We start from the raw sequence: 22,484 nt of genomic DNA on the forward strand, positions 1-22,484 counted from the left end.
AATCAGAATGGACATGGCGCACAATTTTTGTTGAAGATGCCAAAAAAAACTACAAAAAATTAGAATGAATACTGTATTTTTACTTTTTTGATATCTTTAAAAATGACTGAAATATTCAAGCTCAAAGTGCGCTCTTCCGCTAGGAGCGATTTTCCGCGCGGATTTAGAAAATGTGACGTAGTAACATGAAAAGCTGCATGTAAGATATTATCTGTGTACAATGGTTAGAATGGTTAGTAGGGGAGCCGAAGCGGGGATTTCGGGACTTACTAAAGAGTGGCAGACTAACATGCAAGGAAATACTTTGTACCTGGTTGATTACCTCTAAGTATGAATTTTTGATATAAAACGGCATTAGTTCTTATGCCTCTCACCCAAAAAATACCTCAATTAAGCCCAAATTTGAGACCGCAGCCAAACTTTGAGTGACGATGGAAACTAGCCTAGATAGAGGTCACATGAAATTGAACTTCTGCTTCTTCATTGATAAAGACTTATCATTTACCATACCTTATCATTTTGTATTCCATTTTCAAGTCACTTTTTTTTCGCTTACTGTTTAAACAAAACGTGGGATTTTTTTAAATCTCAGGTCTTTTGAACGCACATCTGAACGATGTCTGGTTTTAATTTCATCAGTTACTCCGTGACCATGGCGCTTGCAACAGTGCCGAAATATTGGAAACTCAAAACTAAGGTACATGGTAGCAATCCCGTCAGTAATATAATAGGAAAATGTCTTGAAAAATAAGTAAATCGTATATTACTTTATGTAACTAATTTTATTATGTATCATACTTATAACTAATCACTTCATTCAGAACTAGAAAACGATTCCAACGATTCCACTTTTCTTCAATAGATGATCAAGATAAAGAGTTGTTTATTATAAATTGCTCTTCCACCATTTCAATTATTCTATCTTACATCTTACTTGATGAATTCTTTTTCAATTTTATTTACATGGTCATAACATTTTCACCATTCGTCTGCACCAATTTGTGAGGTACACCTGAAACGAATAAGAATAACATTAAAAAAAAACCCTCCTTCTGACGCAGTTAGGTAATAAACTAAATGTATCCAATTTCACTCCAACTTACTGTCAACTCAACGACGCGCTTTAAAATCAAAGATTGACTTTGAATTATGCCTTATTTTACAATAAACATTGAAAACAATATGACTTGCTTGATCTTTTTCGACTTTTTCACAAAAATAACAAATAGGCATGAAGAGATTTTTTTTTTTTTTGTTTAATGGCAACCAAACCTCTCTGGGAGGTTTATTTCTGCCAACGTCGAGTGAAAATTGACATAGTTATCAATACAACGTGGGTGTTTCAGTTCTATTGATTTTTCATGGATTCCGTGGAGTTTAGTATGCCCGAAAGCAGGTTTCACGACGCCACCGGGTCCAAAGCGGGTTGTTCATACGACAACCCACTCGACACTCGATGCGCGCTCAAATTCAAAGTATTTCAATGTTTTTTATAATTTATCACTTCACTGCACTTTAGAACACAAAATAACACCAAAGAAGAACGGTCACGCCCCATACAAAAAAAACCCAGACCCGACAGAAACGAGACATACCTCAGTTTTTTTGTCATGTCTTAATTAGTTAAATTAAATATTTTTTATATTCGAAATCTATGTATAACACCAAAATATTACCCTTTGTTTTTGTTCAGGCGCTATATAAAAACTAATATAAAATGCCTATTTATCACCAAAATTGGTAAATGTATGTACCTAAATGTCTATTACAGCTGCTATGGAATGTATCTAGGTGACCTGGAGATACAGCCGGATTATACAGGGTGGTTATACATATGGAACGATAAGTGATCTCACTTGATTATTTCTAAACTATACAAGATATCAAAAAACTAGTTACTGATTCTGAAAGTGCTTCACGAGTTCTTTCAAATGGTACCAATAATAGGTTACAGATTATGGAAGCTGGTAACATAGAATTTTTGGATTTTGTAACTTCTCGTTTCCACCCTGTATAATCCGGCCATATCTCCAGGTCACCTAGATACATTCCATAACAGCTGTAATAGACATTTAGGTACATACATTTACCAATTTTGGTGATAAATAGGCATTTTGTATTAGTTTTTGTATAACGCCTGAACAAAAACAAAGGGTAATATTTTGGTGTTATACATAGAATTCGAATATAAAAAATATATAATTTAACTAATTAAGACATGACAAAAAAACTGAGGTATGTCTCGTTTCTGTCGGGCCTGGGTCACAGATGACCGTTCTTCTTTGTACACTAAAGTCCATTAAATAATAAATTGAAACCATTAAAACAGATCGACCATGCTTCCCGTTCAACTACCCTCCACGGAATCCCATGAAGAGATTACAAAATTTCTGCAGTGACTGACAGTTCACTTGATTTACGTTGACAGGTGACAATAAAGCCATAGACATTTACCATATGAAAGACACACTTTTCCAATATTTTTGTTTGCCATGAGATTCTGGTACACCTATACCTATCATTTAATGAAAAGATAAACTAAATTTTTTCAGCACAACGAAAATCTGCTTTGGCGCGTAGCAATGCAACGTGACAACTACAGTTCGGACTTCTTTATGCGTCCACTACACATAAAATAAAATTCGAACTATCGCACATTTTTTCTTTTTAATTCTAATTCAGTAAAAAATGTTTTTGAAACCTTCATTCAAAATTCAAAAGTTATTATCATATGACAGAACCAGACCATGTACATTGAATAAAATATTTTTCTTTTTATCATCAAGCTTAGCAGTCTAATAAGTTACTATGACACTCGAGTTAATCCACATTCAGCACCATAGCCTCCCCTTCTACAAGGCCCTCTACAAATGTCAAAACGTCACTTAACCCTTTTAGCACCAGTTCTTTTGTTTTTGAGAAGATGTACCCAAATTTTTATACTAATTTAATTATAGTCCAGTCGTTTGGTACAAATTAACGTGGTTACCTGGAAAGTGTTCCGTGAGTTTTGAAAATTGGAGATTAAAATAGATTTCGCTATGCTCTCTGTTAGTCTGTTAGTTAAGTGTGATTGCCGCGCTCGTTGCGAAATTGGAAAAATGCTGCCTTAGAGAAGATTTTTGATAGTTACATTCTTTCCTATTTCGTCTTTCCAAATGACGTTCACTGCTGGACAAAGGCGAGAGGCCTTTGGGTTTTCCATAGGTTTTTCATAATGAACAGTCCTGTGTTGCCCGCATTCAGGTTCTTCCCGCGACCTTTACCAGATCGTCGGTCCACCTAGTAGGAGGCCTGCCCACGCTACGTCTTCCAGCCCGTGGTTGCCACTCAAGAAATTTTCTGCCCCAATGGCCATCGTCTCTACGAGCTATGTGTCCCGCCCACTGCCACTTGATTTTAGCAATTCTGCGTGCTATGTCGGTCACTTTGGTTCTCCTGCGGATCTCCTCATTTCTGATTCGATCACGCAGGGAAACCCCGAGCATAGCCCGCTCCATTACCCTTTGGGTGACCTTGAGCCTTCTTATTGAGCCTTACCACGTTTCAGAACCTTAAACTTTCCTATTTATTTCACGACTAGCTTTTGCCTGCGGCTTCACCCGCGTGAAATTTAGTGTCACAGATCGGCATAAATTATAGCCTATATGTTAATCTGGGTTACAAACAATAATATTGTACAGTTTCAACAAAATCCGTTGAGTACTTTTTGCGTGAAAGAGTAACAAACCTGAGACACAGGAATCTTCCTAGTTCAGGTATCAACCCACCAACATTCTTACTTTTTGTTTTTCCTGATTGTTTGTTATCATAATATTATCTGTTATGTTGGTGAGAAATAAACATTACTTTACTTTTTTTTAAACTTCCAGACATCCAAACTTTCGCATTTATAATAATAGTAGGATACAATTATGTAATGTAGAAACAAACAAGACAAAAAAAAAGTGTATACTTCAGCAACGCGAATTTTTTTATACTTCAGCATATTTAGGACACCCGGCAGCGTGTCCTGGGATGATCAAAGAAAAAAGAACTCGCAATTTAGCAGGTACATTAATTTGACTGTTTCACAACTCTAAATCTATTTAACTTACATTACATGAAATTTATCACATTTATCAAAGCTTCTTAGCTTGTCTATGTCCCAAAAATTATAAAATAAAATAGGAGTTGTCAAAAACCTTTTTTTAAGGCGGATTTTTTTTCAATAAGGCGGGCGCGCGCGCGACTATAAACGAGGTCACAAAATTCGGAAAGAACATAGCGAAATCTATTTATTCACCAAGTTTCAAAAATTCCGGAAAACTTTCCAAGTAAAATTAACAAATAACTGGACTATTTACTCGTTATTGAGCACAGCGACACAAACTTGGTTATTTTTCCAGAAAATTTATATTTAAGTGCATAAATGTAAAAATGGCTTCATAGTGCACAAAATTGGCAATAGGTGGCATAATAATGGTTACTTTTATAGCGCCTGGTTTGAAATGTGATTGAACGATGACAACTAACAACAGTTGTCAGTTAGGTAAAATTTTATTTTAGTTGGAAAAAGACAAAAAGTGGTAAATGGGTTAACGTGCGGGGGCTGCAAAATCATGTTGTGACGTCACGCGCGAATATTGGAAATTTTTGAAAATTTTAAAAAGTCCGTAAACTTCTCGAGGCTCTATCTTCGGTAATACTGGATGGATTGAGGTGAAATAAAAACTAGTGTAATGTGTGTGATCTAAACTTTAAATTAAGTCATAATTTAACTTAATATTACAACTTATGCGTGTTGTCCATTGTTTTAATAACATAACCTTAGCGAACCTTACAATATAATAAACGAAATCAACGAAATGCAAATTACACAACATTCAACTTAATCGACGGGGGGCTCTAGAAAGGAAAAAAATCTGGACACCGCTTGCTAGTGCTAGCGCCATCTAGCGGTGAGCGATACAGGCGAACACCACGGTGCCGGAGTAGTATTTATTATGAATGTGGTGTTACTCCAGATCTTCGATTTTCCTAGTTTTTATAGTTTTCCCTTTATGTGGCCATTAAACCCTAACTCTGTACCAAATTTCAGCTCTCTGAGTTTATGGGAAGTACTAGTTCTATTTTGATGATTATCAGTGAGTGAGTGTCGTAAATGCGAAACTTTGCTTTCGCTTAACTTCGGAACTAAATGACCAACAGACTTGAAATTTTGGATTTTAAGTACGTGATTATAGCTTACTAGATGACGAAAATTTCTGCGTTCTGGTCTTATCCAGAGGTTCTCAAATAGGGGCCTGAAAATGCGGCGAAATGGTTCCAGTAAAGGATGGTACGGCAGTGTTTGCTTCGCGCTCGACTTGGCGGGGGCACTGCCGTGCCCCCAGATGGCATGGAAACGTAAAGTATATTTTGATACAGAACTACTAAGGCTCGGACCTTTAAGTCGAAGGATTTTCGGTGACCTTCAATACAGGGTGTACTGAAACGAAGCAGTTCAATGAACTACAAATTCACAAAATACCTATTATGATATTCCGGAAAATATTTCTTTTTGCAAACACTGTCAGCGTAATTCCGACTAGTCATCATATTACTTGTCTCATCATCATCATCATCTCAGCCATAGGACGTACACAGCTGAACATCCATGTTGTCCGGTTGGTAGCGGCATGCGTCCAGCGCCTTCCATCTACCTTTATGACGATGATGACTTATGATTACTTGTCTAAAATGATAATACTGAAAAAAGTAAGAGATTTTGTTTTTAAATTATTAATAAATTTTTGAAACTGTTTTATTTTATAACAATCGACTATCGAGTGAAGGTCATGGAAATCACCTAGATAGCGCAGGACCGGTCGTTGGGAGACACAAGCCTTTGTCCAGCAGTGGACGTTGATTTATTTAAATGAACATCATCAATAAACGTAAGAATTTATACTTACTAAGCTTAGAATAAACCAAGTGTTTTAAATTATACGCTTTAAACCTTATCTTCGGGCAAGCTCCATTGTGCATCTCCTGAAAGATGCAAGTAAAAACGCGACACAAAGCTTCTTTGAGCCACCAGACAGTCCCATTGTCTTTTGAAATCATATCAGTTGGTTCTGGTGGACAGATGACAGTGACGCGGAAAAGGCAACAAAAAGACCAGACGCCCCGTATTTATGAGACAATCCCGGGTTCAAACTGGCTTTATACATAAACATTTAGCGCTATCAATCACAGGTATCAATTTCATAAGCACAGTTACTCGTATATTATCGTTAAAGGTATAACAAAAGTAGGTAAGTATTTTCATTTCAATAACATTATAGGTTACAATTAATATACTGAATTTGTCTGAATAAAAATATTTGGAAATTAAAACTAAATGGTCTATAAGTCAGTGCTCAGTGGTGATTTGCTTTTAATGTAATTTTTAGGGTTCCGTACCTCAAAAGGAAAAAACGGAACCCTTATAGGATCACTTTGTTGTCCGTCCGTCCGTCTGTCAAGACCCTTTATCTCAAGAACGCGTGAACGTATCAAGCTGAAATTCACATGAAATACTCAAGTCTATTGTCCCTTTAAGCTGTGAAAATATCAAACTTCTAAGCCAAGCCAATCAAAAGATACAGCCGATTATGTCGATATTTTCAACAAATTTTCGACACTCGCAAAGGAATCAAAACCTACAGGATACTTCCCGTAAACTCAGAATCTTGAAATTTGGCATAAAGCATTGTCATATAATGCAAATATAGGAAAAATTGCGAAAATTACATTTTTTTAGTTATATAATATAATAAAAATATTTTAATAAAATGAAACTTACTACCTTATTTCTCACTAACGAATAAAGGTATCAAATTGAAATTTATACCAAATACCTAGATCTATTGTCCCTTTAAGAAGTAAAAAAATCAAACTTCTAAGTTAACGCGATCAAAAGATACAGCAGTTTATACCGACACCTTAGACGAATTTCCGTCACACGCTAGGGAATCAAAACCTACAAGGTACTTCCTGTGAACTCAGAATCTTGAAATTTGGCACGAAGCAACGTTATATAGTACAGATAAAGGAAAAATTGCGAAAATGATAAATTTGAAGTTATATAAAATTTAAAATATTATTTTTGCTTACATGACAAAATATTTTTTTAATAATTATAAACTTACTACCTACCCTTTTTCACATGAACGCGTAGAGATATTAAAGTTGAAATTCATATCAAACAATTCTTAAATCTAATTGCCTCTAAACTGTGAGAAATTCTAAATCAACGCAAAAATTCAAAACGCTGAGGTGGGTACCTACCTATAATGCAAATATAGGAAAAATAAATAAATAAAAAATAATCATACCGCATATTTTGAAATTCGCCACTACTCGCAACGGAATCAAGTAAGTAATTTGATTTAATACGTCATAAATTGTAAACCGCTACGTTTGTACGGCGGAACCCTCGGTGTGCGAGCCCGACTCGCACTTGGCCGGTTTTTTGTTTTATGAAAAGCTATTGTGATTTTGTACGACTTCCAACCTTGTAGTTGAGAAGCTCCTAAAAGACAGAATTCTTGTATAGGTACTAGGTATTTCATGTTGGGCCAACAGCATTTTCTAGACAGACTTTTGTATTGTCCACAGTCTCCTTTGTGGTTTGTATTATCAAGTTATACTTTCCCGAAATACATTTTACGCAGAGCCACCCTGTATTTTAAACTTAATGCATATTTCAATATTCCATGGCCCGATATACCAAAATTTTAGCAGCACCTATGAATACGGGCTAAGACATTGTCTTGGTCGCAGTCCGCTACAACGGTCGTTTGTACGAGATACCGCCTACGGTGACGTCATCATAATGGCTGCCGTAAATTTAACGGCCCGAACAAGGTGTGAGCACAAGTGATAAAGTATAACCGATTTTTTATTGTTTTTGGTATTTTGAACTCTGCGCTAAAGTTGAGATTAGATTAACGGAATTTGGACACGTAAAATCATTCAAGAGTGTAACTTGTTAATAAATTCTGTTTTATGTAAAACAGTCCGCGTGTCGTAGGGCGGTATTACCACAGAATAATAATAAGTACTACGTACAGAAGTTTTACTTCGCGAAGGTATTTAAAAAAATGTATGCTCAATGTCATTAACAATATGGTGTAATTTAGCCTGTCTCAAGAGTCAAGCACCATTTTGTTGACAAACGTCAGTGATCGGCACTGCGCCGAAGCTATAGGGCTGACTTCGGTAAAATGATGTGACGTGAGGTGCCAAACTGCGGAAAATGGCGGAGGAAATACATGATTTAGCATGAATTATCATGAATCATATTAACTACTTATTTACCTCTCAGTGTCTTGAGGCAAGTTAAAAAAGTACATTCTGTGTTTTTATTATTATTTAGGCAGTTAAATACTGCACAGTATTTAGTACACCATTTTCTTTATTTTCTTCCATCATACACAAGAATACGCGTGCGTGAGTCAAAGTTCGCTCGTATGTGAGGCCTTGTCGAATAGTTACCTGTAGGTGGGCCATCGTGCGTGTTTTGTTTTCGATGTAAACTCGCGGAGATGAACAGGCCTGGTATTACATTAGTTACTTCTTTTCCTAAAGTGACATTACTTGAAATAGGTATTTACTTATTTTACCGCGGCTTTATCGTGTAAGTGCTAAGTACCCTTTCAAAAACTAGGATACAATATTATTATATCATTGATGTTTTTTCTGGGTCTCAGACTCAAGACTATACCAAACTTGCATATGAATGTATTGTAACTTCCTACTTTTATACTATTTTTAAACCGACAGACAGTGGTGACTGAGTTTGTTGCGGCCTTTTACTCAGCACTTGTCTATATTTTTTTTTAATTTAGGAAGACTATATTTGACACTAGTGCAGCAGTGTAGTGATCTTATTGTTGCAAGTCACTTACTAGAAGAAGTGAAGGACCTACTAGCCCTTTTAGGTACAAAATCGCTTGAAGTTCATGCCTTAGCCATAGTTCAATGTAGTAAAAGTTTGCTGTTGACACGCTGCTGGTTAATAGGTCGTTGTTTTATGTGCCTGTGGTCGCAATAAAATACATTATAGGAATATGGAATTGTTTGCTCATTTGAATCGCCAATGTTTTTGAAGTTTTGCATAAATATTCAATAAGAAACATAACAGGAGAATTTAATAATATGAGCAAGTAACGATAAAGCAACGGTCTACTTTGAAATGGTGCAGTAGAAGTATGTTAGTGAGCAAATACTATTGGTGAATATAACAACAATATAATAACTGTAACGCCACTGGGATTACGGGTGTCTATGGGCGACGGTAATCACTTACCATCAGGTGATCCGTCTGCTCGTTTGCCTCCAGTCACATAAAAAAAAGAAAAAAAAAACAACAATTAAGATTGTAAATAAAAGGTTTGGCGTGTTGAGTATAATACCTTCCTTTTCGAAAACATTTTTTTATCCCTATTAGAGAAACTCTTGGCCTGCATCTCACCTGTTGGAAAATGATGATCTGGCCAGGAATCCTCAAATTCTTTATTATTGTTCTTTATTTAGCTTATACTGAACATAGCAGGGTGGAGGCCAGCTCCAACAGCGTGCTGAGCATGTTTGCGTCGAGGTTTGACTGTCGGTACCTGAATCATTGCGCAATGATTCATGTGCTGGCAGACCGCTGATGCTTATTTTAAATTTTAACTCAAACCAACTGTATCTCTTACTAACCATATAATTTTTAAGTACTTATTTACTAACACTATGATCTGTATGTGGTCGAAATAAATAAAATTTATTATTATTATTATAGGCCATTCCCAATGAATTCCATATAGTCCGGTTGGAGCCATGGGAAATCCACTGATGAACAGTAATTCATCAGTGGATTTCCCATGGTTGAAATGATGATAATGATGAAGCTTATACTATGATTAAAGAAGCCATAAGTTAAATTAATGAAATCAAGCATTATTTCAACTATGTAAACCAAAAACGGTTCTACAAAATATCAAAATTAACCATCTTGAAATCTTTCAAAACATTGATATTTCGAAGGCATAAACACGAGAAGAAGCAAAATAACGGGGGTCAAAAGTTGACGCCCGGTCGGGTCCCCGGAAATTTGACGCTCGACAAATATATCAAAAAAGTCATAAACTCGTTCCAGAACGCGGAAAACGTATCGAGGTTGAACTTAAAAAGGCGTTCTCGATTTCCGAGCTTATTTTGAAAGATTCTTTTTACGACTGAAATTAATATGTTCTCGTATCTACGAGTTGCCGTAATAGAGACGGAAAAGTGGAAAATACTCGTTTACAGAGCATAATATTAAATACAATCTCTAATAAGTCTATGTCTCTATGTCCTGAAAATAGCCCGTACATTGTAATATCTAAATATGTATAATAACTCAAAGGTGACAGACTGACTGACTGACGTAGTGATCTATCAACGCACAGCCCAAACCACTGGACGGATCGGGCTGAAATTTGGCATGCAGGTAGATGTTATGTCGTAGTCGTAGCTAAGAAAGAATTTTACCAAACTCCACCCCTAAGGGGTTAAATGGGATCCACGCGTATCACGTACGTAGTCGCGGGCGGCCGCTATTTTCCATTATAATTTATGGAGCTTAAATGTTAAATATCTATCTCTAGTACAGTACCTATAGATGGAACATATTGGCCTTCATAGCCAAGAAAACTCATCATCGGAAGTGGCATTGAACATACAAGTTTGAATAAATGAATTTATTAAAAATCACATTTATTACATTGTCATGTCAAGAACTGATTCAAGAAGTCAAGAGATAGGCTCTACCTGAACAGATTTATTGCCTATTGTTGATTGCCAGATACTTAGCTTTCTTATTATACATCCGTGTATTCAATGGGTTAAAATATTATTAACAAACCGCATTCAGGTAACTACTTAAAAATAATATTGATATTCGAATCAGAATTGTATCTTGTAGGCCACAAGGCCGAAATGAGCAGCCGCTGTACTGGAAACCCATTCACTCATTAATTCATAGGTCTGTATCAGCCAAATTTTACACAATCCGCCATTTCCCAGCCGCTTCAACAATCGACGCAGCGTATTTACTCCCAAAAATAATTAACATGGAACGGGAACCATTCGTCGAAACGTTCCAAATTAATCATTTGAAACGTTTCAGTTCGGTCGTAATCGCGTTATTCCTATCAATCTTACGGGTTTATCAATAACTAATATTTGCCCGCGGCTTTGGCCATGTGAATTTTGGTCTTTTATAGTCTATATTTACTTAGGGATATTGTAGCATTTTAATGGTGAAATAAGTAAACGGTAACGGTAAATGGGCAGAAGACGTAGTATAAGAGGCCTCCCACTAAGTGGACTGACGATCTGATGAAGGTCGCGGGAAGTATCTGGATGCGGGTAGCGCTGGATCTGTCTTTGTGCAAATCCTAGGAAAATGCAGTCCTAGTCCAGCAGTTGGCTCATTTGACTAAAACAAACGAACGAATAGTAAAAAAAATTTAATGAGTCCAGTAAGTTTTTAAGTTTCTTTTTACAAACATCTTTCAAAAATCTTTCCTCTGTATAGTAACTAATATTTGCCCGTGACTTCGTCCAAGTGAATTTCTGTCCATCAGTGAGTCCTTTAAAACGCCCGTTTTTCCATAGATCTAAAATCTCCAATTCCAAGCATAGTTTAAGCCTAAAAGAATAAGAAACGTTCATTCATCCTCTCAAACTTTCACATTTATAATATTAGTAGGACAACTGACCTTGAAAGCGATTAATTTGAAGTGTTTCTGTTCGGTTGTAATCGCGATATTCCTATCAATCTTACGGCTTTATCAATAACAAAACCGGCTTCATAGACAAATTATATTCAGTAGTTTCGTTTCTAGGAACACTTAATCCTATACTTTAAAATTTTAGACGGCAGAGTCCAGTCTGCTTGCGACTACGGCTGTAGCAACAACCGAACGATCAAGCTGTTCAGATTATTGAAAGAAAGAAGAGAGAAAGAACACTTATTAATATTCTACTATTATTACACATTAATAACCGGATAAACACACGTTTTAGAAAATAATACAAAACTGCTATCATGACGTTTCACTTTTACGCCAAGAAGTTCCAAAATGTTCCAAAAATAGGTATAGTTCTTGCAACTCACGAAAGCGAGTGAGCTTTACTTGTGTGTATACGTGTACATGCACATAACTTAAAGTTAAGCTCACTTTCCTTTGTGAATTGCAACAACACTGTAAGTAAAATATACGTTAAATACGCGTGTCTTCCTACTGGTATGCCTACTCTTACTATTTTTACTATGTCGTTATCACGAGCAGCTGACTTCGTTTCAGGAAACAAATGGGCCTATAAATTGTTATACGTCAAGTAAGCACGCGTACAATTTTCGCTATTGTTTTAAATAACTATTTTCGGACTCGATATTGCTTAGTCGTCACAGTTCATGTATCATTTGGCACGGAGATAAGTCGTCATTTGTTTTTCACGGCCTGTTTAATACTGGCCGGTGATTTTTTGATGATTCTTTACTTTTTATTTTTCGAATTTTAAATACAATGTTCGAAAATGAAAAATGATGTGTACAGATTTTGTTTTATTATTTTCTTTTGTTTTTCACGCACTAACTTAATGCTTACGTAAGAGTTACATGCTACACTCTTTTGCCAGAGCCTAATCTTTTCGCGTTGATATGTCTAAAAATATCCCCGGTTAACCTTGCCTACTTTATTCACTGACATAATTCATATCTGAGACTGTAGAGAAGGTGTTCTAGTATATTTTTGTCGGCCGTTTGGTGTAGTGGTTCAGAACGGACTACTATGCCGAGAGGTCCCGGGTTCGATTCCTGGCCGGGCAGAAATTGAAATGATGAATTTTAATTTCTGTGACGGGTCTGGGTGTTACTATGTATAATATGTATGTATTTAAAAAAAAAGTATATAAGTAGTATATCCGTTAAGCTATATGGGTGCTAGCTACACAAGCATAATTAATTGCTTACTTTGGGGCTAGATGGCGCTGTGTGAGATTGTCCAAAGATATTTATTTATTTATTATGATCATAAAATGAAAGGTTTCAATTTTAGAAAACTTTAAACTGCAATAGGTATAGGTGCTTTAGGTCCGATCTATTTCTCTCTGAGTGATAATAATACGTTTAGATAATAATTAACCTTCGAGATGAAGTATTTAAATCCAATTTACAGTGTTCTGCAAAATTATTCCTGTAAGAGATTCCACACTAATACTATCCACACAAGCCAACTCAATCCGTGTGAAAAAGGACAAAAAGGGCTGACCAATGCACATACGAGTAAATAAGCATTTGAAAGAAGTTTCATTTACGTTTCAGCTGCGTTTCCCCTCTGCGGGGGACGTTTGAGCCGTGATGAGTTTCTGTGAAGCCGAATAAGGACTTTTTGCTTAAGTTTTAGGAAGGATGAATGCTGGCAGCTTTGTAAGAAGGCTGAACAGTGCTCTGAATAAAAGTAAACTCTTTGTAAAGTGCGAGAAGGTTTATAATTGTTTGCAGTGTATTTTGTGAATTGATGCTTTATTTAATGCGGATATCTTTAGGTATATTGTGAAATTCGTACAAGATTGAACATGCCAAATACACGCAAAGACAACTTAGGTACTTTTAAGTCCAATTTGTCAAAATATTAAAATTATGAATGATCTATAATTTTATAGCTTGATTCTGATATTGATTACGACAAGTACTCGTAATAATTCCTACATGGAAAGCTGTTCTAATTCTAAGCTGTTCCCCAATGACGTAAGCTACTTTTAGCTCCCGCGAATATTCACAGTTCCCTAGAATGTGTGCTAGTATTTCTCTGAAAACTGGGTATTACACTACCCTGAGACGTGGTCGCTTACTATGGGCCTCATAAGAAGGCTCAAGGTCACCCAAAGAGCGATGGAGCGTGCTATGCTCGGAGTTTCCCTGCGTGATCGAATCAGAAATGAGGAGATCTGTAGGAGAACCAGAGTGACTGACATAGCCCGCAGAATCGCTAAAATCAAGTGGCAGTGGGCGGGGCACATAGCTCGAAGAGCTGATGGCCGCTGGGGCAGGAAAGTTCTTGAGTGGCGACCACGAGCTGGAAGACGTAGCGTGGGCAGGCCTCCCACTAGGTGGACCGACGATCTGGTAAAGGTCGCGGGAAGTACCTGGATGCAAGCGGCGCAGGACCGGTCTTTGTGGAAATCCTTGGGGGAGGCCTTTGTCCAGCAGTGGACGTCTTTCGGCTGAAACGAACGAACGAACGAACACTACCCTATCTCCTACAGTCGAGATAGTGCAATACAAAGATGCTGCAGTTATTACACAATTCGCTCGTTTTATTACGAGTATTATGTTTTTTTTTTAATTTTTAACCTATTTAGGCAAAAAATGGGTAATGCAAATCTATTCATGTGGGGTATACTAAGGCTGAGTTGCACTACCTAACTTTAACGGTAACTATGACGATAACCGGTGCATTTTATATGGAGTTTGACAGATTTTTGAAGTTTGTCAAAGTCAAAGTAAGATGGTGCAACCCACCTTAAAAGTTTATGGAACTGGCCACTTACAAAAAAAGTAATAGAAAGCTAATTACGAATTTCGAATACCGTACTCTCTGGAATACGATAGTCATTTGTTTTTTCATTGTAACATCGTTTCAAACAGTCTTATTTGAATAAAATTCATTGAATTAGTGAAAATTTTTGCTCTATGATTTTTGCTACGGCTTAAGCCCGTAAGCTCTAAAAATTAAATATTTTTGTAAAAAAACAGCCTGTAAATTCGTAGCTCTACGACTCAGCCTGATATAAAGTGCTCGGTTTGCATTACTATCAATGTGCTTGAGTTGAAATACTATGAACACACCATTTAACTTTCAGAATCAATATTTAAAAATATTATCTTGAAACAATGTTAATATTTTTATGGGACTACGTGTTTATTTAACACTGTTAATTAAAGAAACAGTTAATGCTAAAGATAGAAGTGAGCTCATTCTTAAATAAAGTACAGCTCTTCAATTGGATAGATTCTTATTACATAAAGTGTTTGTGGAAACATAAAAGGCAAGGAAGGTAGAAGATTTCCCTCCGCTAAAGGTGTGTTTACGTCTGATATCCATTCGCCTCATGATCCGACATAGGGTACATTTCCTTATGGGCATGAAAAAATTCTGCCTATCAGGAACAGTTCACCGCATATCAAAATCTACGTGTCTGTTCAAAAATCGCACTTATTACATAAGGTGGTAGGTTTACCTTGATGAGAAGACTGTATCTGCGGTGAAAAAGCATTGCCAAGGCTAACGGTTTTCCGTTTCCCAACCTATTCGGGGTGTTTTAGAGTTACGCAGCTGGAGTGGAAACCTCGCCATGTCTGTTAAATGTTTATTTAAGAGTATTTATTATGGGACTGGTAACAAAGTATATGTCTAATAAAATAAAAACGCAACTTATAAAAAAAAAAACTTTATTGTGCCTAAAATAATACCTAACACGACCTGAAAAGTTTAACTGAGTTTCCGAAATATTAACGTATCTAAGGATTAAATTAATCTTATTATAATCTACTGTTTCCAACGAACCAGAGTAACATTTATATGTGTCAAGATTTGTTTTATGCATAACAAGGCAGGTATTTGACAACAATTATTATTATTGTTTAGAAATCTAAAAAAATAAATAACGTAATTTTGTTTTAGTTTTGTAAAGATGCTATGAAAAAAAATTGAAAGAATATGTATGACTGGTTTTCAATTAGGATTGTTTGTGAACTCCCCTAAACTTTCTGTTTATAAGCTGTATAATAATTTCAATTGTATCACGGTTAATGTTTTATACGGAACCCTGATTCTTGTATGTTTCCACACGTGTCGGTTTTTTCAAACCCTTTCAACACCTCTTATGTCACGACTCCACACTGAGTGTTGCCACTATGTTTTTCTGTTTGTGGGAAGTCGAAAAGGAATGTATGAGCAAGGTACATTGCGTGTTTTACCCGACTGCGCTTGGAGGGTTATTCACAAATGGAGGAATAGGGTTATTAACCGCCTCTGTGGTCTAGTGGTAAGACCACCTGCTTCAAACGCAGAGGTCTTGGGTTCGATTCCCAGTGGGGGCAGATTTTTCTGTTCGGTTTGGTTGGTGGTAGGGCTTGTTCTAAGTCCGTCTGGCTAGCTACCACCATCTTACTTAAGTCTGTCGCCATAACAACAATGTTAACAGCATTATTGTGTCCCGGCAGTTAGAAGTAAGATAGCCATTTCTTTCGTGGTTGAGGATTCCGGGTGAAGCTCGCTTCCACCTTCGGCCTGATTGACACTTACCATCAGGTGAGATACAGGCCAAGAGCTTCCTCGTTGTGGATACAAATAATAGAGGCGTAAAGGATCTTTTACACTGGGCGCGTTCTACGGTCTGCGATCATGTCAAAGTGAACGCAGCCCGCATCATATAATATGAACAACTTAATTTTTTGTGGTCTGTAATTATTGTAGTTTCATTGAAGAGGATTTATAAATTACAGGAGTCCAATACAAAGATTTTCAGAAAATCATCTTTTACCTATTTTGTTGAATCCTCAGAACTAATTTATTAAATACTAACTTTCCGCCCGCGGCTTCGCCCGCGTGGAATTTTGTCTGTCACAGAAAAACAATATCGCACGCGTATTTGCTCGCCGTTTAGACCTACCATGGACTACGACAAACATTTTAAAATCAAAATCAGCTCAATCGGCCCAGCTGTTCTCGAGTTTTAACCAGACTAACGAACATCAATTCATTTTTATTTATATAGATTAAATTCTTTCCCGAGATTTTCTCGATTCTTAGAAATACTATTTAATCTGCCTTTGTATTGACAATCAAGGATTATTAATTCCTAGTATAATTTAAATGTCCTTTAATCTAAAAACAACTTCTAACGAAAACAAATTTCAGTACAAAGCAAATCTAACTAAATTCCAACTATCTGCGGGAATCGATCCCGCGACCTACAAACTCTCTAGAGAACTATCCAATTAAATGTTGGAGATTCTAATTTTGATCGCTCGCACAGACGTATACTGTACTGTGTAGGTACAACTTGTTTACTTTAGATGACTACATAATAAGTTTGTACGTATGTTGCGCTGCGTGGATTGGAAAAAATGCTGAAGTATATTTGGTAGCAAAATAAGCTGAAACTATTGTGTATCAAAATAATAAAGCGACGTATTCCAGTTTGAGCACCCGCAATTAGCACCTGGCCTATTCCAATTAGAGCACCTATCGATAATTAAATTAATCAAGTTAATCTCTGTCTGTATACTAAATTAATTGTATTTTTTTGTGCAATACAATTGGAATACCCAAATACAAAATTATAATAATAGGTATAAGTACAAAATTGTTTTTAGACTGATTTAACTAATCTTCATAATGACTGTGTGCTATAAAGTAATAATTACTTAATGTACCTAATACCTATTCCTAAATGAAAAATAAAATACATCTTAGCTACCTCAGATACAGTTCCAGATAGATGCCCAATAATATAGATAGAGTTTCAGCTAGAATATTCTGAAATATTATTTACACATAGATTCTAATATCAAACTAAATACTTAGAAAAAAACGTCCCAAGACCAACAAGGACAGTTTTCATTAAACTTTCAACAATAGCTTAGACCAAACCATTGTGAGGTAAACGATCAGCTTCGCAAACGCATTCTTTCAAACCAAACCGCAAACCTATAGTTTGCTCGCTCTTCCAATACAAAAGACCGAGACAGAAGACCGACTTCGGGATTAGCTTGAGCATGGAATTGACGGGTCGGAAATTACAGGCGTTGAAATTATACCGGTAATATTCCTGCCTGTATTCATTGGTTGGCGGATGGCTGGACGTCTTGTTGGGGCTCCGTCTAATATTTATTACCTCAGTCAGTGTATTTGGTTTGGTATGGTGAGGTAGTAAGTAAACCTATGTTTGAGCGAAATTGGAAGCTGTGAAATACGGTTCAACGCCAGTTTGGAAACGAGCAGATTGAGAAAATCCTTCTTTTTTTAAGACGCTTTAAAACAAAAATGACTTACTTGACTTATGGTCCTATGTCCCCTAGATGGGGCAGAGGGCGTCCACAACAGTCCTCCATCTCGTTGGGTCTTGAGCTTCTCGCTTGATCTCGCTCCAGGTCTTGCCGATCTTCTTCGCCTACAAAAATAATACTGTTTAAATGAAAATACGGCAAAGTTTCCACCAAAATAAATATGCTAGGTAACAAATGATTTTTCTTTAATTTAGGTTTCTTAAAAGTAGGAAATAAACTACAAGTTGTGCTTCTAAGAACTCGTATAAACTCAATAACACGTCTAGGAATAGAGAGTCATTTGGTACTCCTTTCAAATACGACTTTGCTTTAAAAAACAATCACTTGTTTTGTTTTTGCTCTTCCATCTCTATTTGTAGCTTAAATAAACCACAAATAACTTATCCAATCCTAAAAGCTTGTATATCATACTATGACGTATAATAAGATGTCGCGATTCATACACATGCGAATATCAATTTCAAAATTTACAATTGTACATCAAGTTTCTTTGAAATACGGACAATGCACTTGGCAACGAATAGCTATAACTCAACTCAAGTTTTTTCACTGACCTATATTTTTATGCATACAATTGACCATTAGACGTTGTTGGTGGTACAGATAGGGTGCATTATTGCGGCTATATGTACCACACTTCAAAAGAAGTCTGATAGTTACACAATACACAGAAATTAGGTGAAAGCAACTGTAGTACTCGCCAACGCAAAATGGCGAATTTTGTAACAAAATAATGTTCTATCATATTAAGTCTGGATTGCACTATCTTACTTTAACTTTAATAAACGTCAAAAGTCTGCCAAACTCTTTATTGTTTTAAATGATAGCAATCCCGTATATCATAATTTTATTATTCTGTCAAACTCCGTACAAAAAACACCAGTTATTGTTATAATCATGGTTAAAATAAGGTGGTACAACTTAGCATAAGATAAGTATGTAGGTACTAGTAGTTATTAACGATATCCTTTTTTTCTTTTTCAGGTAATAGCTCATGCTGTTATTTATCATGGTAAGGTTTTCGTTTGTTTAATATCTTCAGCTTTACATCTGCCTCTGAAACTCTTTAATTTCCTATTATAGTTGTAGGAGATTGGGATAGGAATGGGATGGGATACCTTCGATTGAGCAGACTCCACAGGACGGTCCAAGCTTGGTTCTTCTTTCACTTTCACAAACACTTGAATTTTTATTGAGATGAGTTTAGCGCGCGATTTGGGTTTATTTGAATTGGTTTATTTTGGATACTTATTTAGTAATAAACGCCCAGATAGGTAGGCGAAGCGGCGCGTTGCGATGCGAGAGCGAGACTGAAGGTGGGAGGGAGAGGATAGGAAAAGGACTGTCAGAATGAGTGATAGAATAGTGTGACATGAGTTTGAAATGTATGAGGTTTTAATGCTGGCGCGTACAACTCCCCCGGCCTAGAGGTCTTCCTCTAGATTGAGTAGCGTTTGTAAAAAAAAATAAAGTTAAAAACGCAAAAAAGCATGCGTTAGAGAGAACTAAACGAGTTAAATTAGCGTTAAAGTTGTGTTAAATTAAAGTTAAGGTTAAAATAAAGTTAAGAACATTATTTGAGTTACTGTAAAGGAAGAGGACAAACTCTAACTACAGGCCGAACATAAGTACCGGTTGCAGTGCGAATCTTTAAGGTGCGAATGATTTTGTCCTTTCCGGGATATACTTCCACAACCACACCCAATGGCCAACAAAGAGGATGCGCATTGTCATCTTTTATAACAACAACAGAGCCCACATCTATCGGTTTGGTCACCGTATTCCACTTTTCACGGCGTTGTAGAGAAGTTAAATACTCCTGACTCCAGCGACGCCAAAAGCTTTGCACTAATTTATTGACTAACTGATAACGCGTTAACCGATTGTCAGAAATATCAGAGACATTCTCTACTGGTAAGAATTTCAGTGGAGTAATATTGAGAAAGTGATTGGGAGTGAGAGCGGATATATCAGCTGGGTCAGAGCTAAGAACACACAATGGTCGACTATTCAATAAGCCTTCTATTTGTACAAGTACAGTGTTGAACTCTTCGTATGTTAACACTTGAAGACCAATAACTTTATAAAGATGCGTTTTTACATAACGAACATTTATCTCTGTGATGCCGTTAAAGTGCGGACCATATGGTGGACTATGAAGAAACTTAATGCGTTGTTCAGCCAAATGTGAACTTAAATAATTTTTGTGAGAGTCAGATTCTAAAAGAGCGTAAATTTCGTCAAGCTTGCGTTTAGCGCCAATGAAGTTAGTACCTCCGTCGCTATATATCATGGAAACGGGGCCTCTTCTACAAATGAATCGACGAAAAGCGGCGAGAAATAGATCAGAGCTTAAGTCTGAAACTAACTCTATGTGTAGAGCCTTAGTTGTAAGACAGCAAAATAAACAAATATAAGCCTTCTGGCTTTTAACACCTCTGCGGCGAATGTGAGTAATAAAGAAGGGACCTGCATAATCGACCGATGTATAAACAAAGGCTTTAGCTTCTGAAACGCGAAATGATGGCAAGTCGCCCATAAGAGGGTTTGTAGATTTAGGGTTTAAACGAAAACAAATATTGCATTGATGCACTCTTTGACGTACTAAGTTACGTGCGGAAAGTATCCAAAATTTCTGTCTAAGCAGACTGAGTAGAAGTGAAGGACCAGTATGTAAATTACATACATGAAAGTAATCAACTAAAAGTTGAGTGAAGCGATGTTTAGGCGATAGAATGATTGGATGCTTTTGTCCATAGTTGAGTTGAGAGTGAGTGAGTCGACCTCCGACACGAAGTATATTATCAGAGTCAATGAAAGGGTTAAGTTTGAGAAGCGATTTGTTAAAGGGTTTATTATTTTTAATTGCGTGCATATCTTGAGTAAAAAATAGTGCCTGTATATGGCGTACTAAATAGAGTTCAGCGAGTTCTAAATCAGAGGATGTAACCACTCCGTTTGAACGTAGTATTTTAGCGAAGCGTAACACGTACACAGTAGCGCGTAATAATTTTGGGTACGTGGAAATGCGATCAATTAATCGATCGAAAGGGTGAGAGTTCGATTGAGAGTTTGTCTCTGAAACAAGAGCGATAGTTTTCTCTTCCAGTCGAACACTGTTAGATGAAACTTGAAATGGCTCGATAGGCCATTGCGAGATTGGCTGAGCTGTCCATTGAGGAGAGTGAAACCAATTTAATTGATTTAATAATGCTTTAGGAGTTACAGGTCGCGATATTACATCTGCAGGATTTTCATTTCCATTAACATGATGCCAAATTTTTGCGTTGAGTTTCGAATTAATTTCAGTAATTCTATTCGCAACAAATGTGTGAAATTTGTACGCGGGAGAATGTATCCACGTGAGAGTGACAGTCGAGTCTGAAAATGCGTAAATTGAGTTAACAGCATAACGATTCTCTATACTATCGCGAACCGATAATAAAAGATTTGTTAAGAGCAGCGCTGCGCACAGTTCAAGCCGCGCAAGAGATATTTTCTTTAAAGGCGCGACGCGCGATTTGGATGCGATAAGAAAGACTTCACCGGGTGAATCTGCATCAGAGCTCACGCGCACATAAACTACAGCGCCGTAGCATACTTCGCTGGCGTCCGCGAAGCCCATGATAGTGACGTGACAACCCGCGGTGATTCCTATGTGACGAGGTATTTTTAATTGCGATAAATAGTTAATCTCACTATCAAACCGATTCCATTTATTTTTTATTGAGTCTGGAACTGGCTGATCCCATTCAAGTTCGCGCTGCCAGCATTCTTGAATTAAGAGTTTGAGAAACGCTGTCACAGGGCCTAGCAAACCCAAAGGGTCGAATAATCTAGCAGTTGCGGAAAGAATCGTGCGTTTTGTGCATTGGTCAGAGTTAGTAGAGTTAATTTTGTAAAGAAAAACGTCATCATTAGGTTGCCACTGCATGCCTATGATTTTTGTCGTAATTTCTGAGTCAGTGTCAAAATCGACGAGCTGTGGATTTTTATGCGAATCGGGAATCTTATTTATAAGCTCAGGGTTGTTCGAGATCCACTTAACCATTTTAAACCCCCCGGCCATGAACATCTTAACCATTTGATGGTAAGATTGTTCAGCTTTTTCTAACCCGTCCATCGATGAGACATAATCGTCCATATACATACAGGATTGAGCTTCAGACGCGGCGATAGGATAATTCGCGCGCTCGTCCTCAGCGAGTTGGCGAACGACACGCATAGCGAGGTAAGGCGAGCTAGAAACGCCAAAAGAAACCCTATTGTATTGATAAGTATCAATCGGTGATTCAGGATCAAATCGAAATAATATGCGTTGAAACGGGTGGTGATTTTGATCAAGCTTTACACAGAAATACATCTTTTC

The 22,484-nt window shown here is 36.8% G+C and overlaps 1 protein-coding gene, 1 long non-coding RNA gene and 1 other non-coding gene across 3 annotated transcripts in view; 2 read left to right on the top strand and 1 right to left on the bottom strand.

Annotated features, from left to right (window-relative positions):
- The window catches only part of LOC135077963 (connectin-like), a 360,246-nt gene that overhangs the window by 267,729 nt on the left and 70,033 nt on the right, over positions 1 to 22,484 (top strand). The window lies entirely within an intron of this gene.
- Positions 1 to 22,484, bottom strand: part of LOC135077973 (uncharacterized) — a 547,422-nt gene that overhangs the window by 36,865 nt on the left and 488,073 nt on the right. The gene's annotated exons all lie outside the window — the stretch shown is intronic.
- Positions 16,073 to 16,144, top strand: Trnal-caa (transfer RNA leucine (anticodon CAA)). The gene has a single exon. It is a non-coding gene; the product is annotated as a tRNA-Leu (tRNA).

The sequence above is a fragment of the Ostrinia nubilalis genome, chromosome 14, assembly GCF_963855985.1.
Source record: "Ostrinia nubilalis chromosome 14, ilOstNubi1.1, whole genome shotgun sequence".
In the NCBI taxonomy this organism is placed as follows: Eukaryota; Metazoa; Arthropoda; class Insecta; order Lepidoptera; family Crambidae; genus Ostrinia; species Ostrinia nubilalis.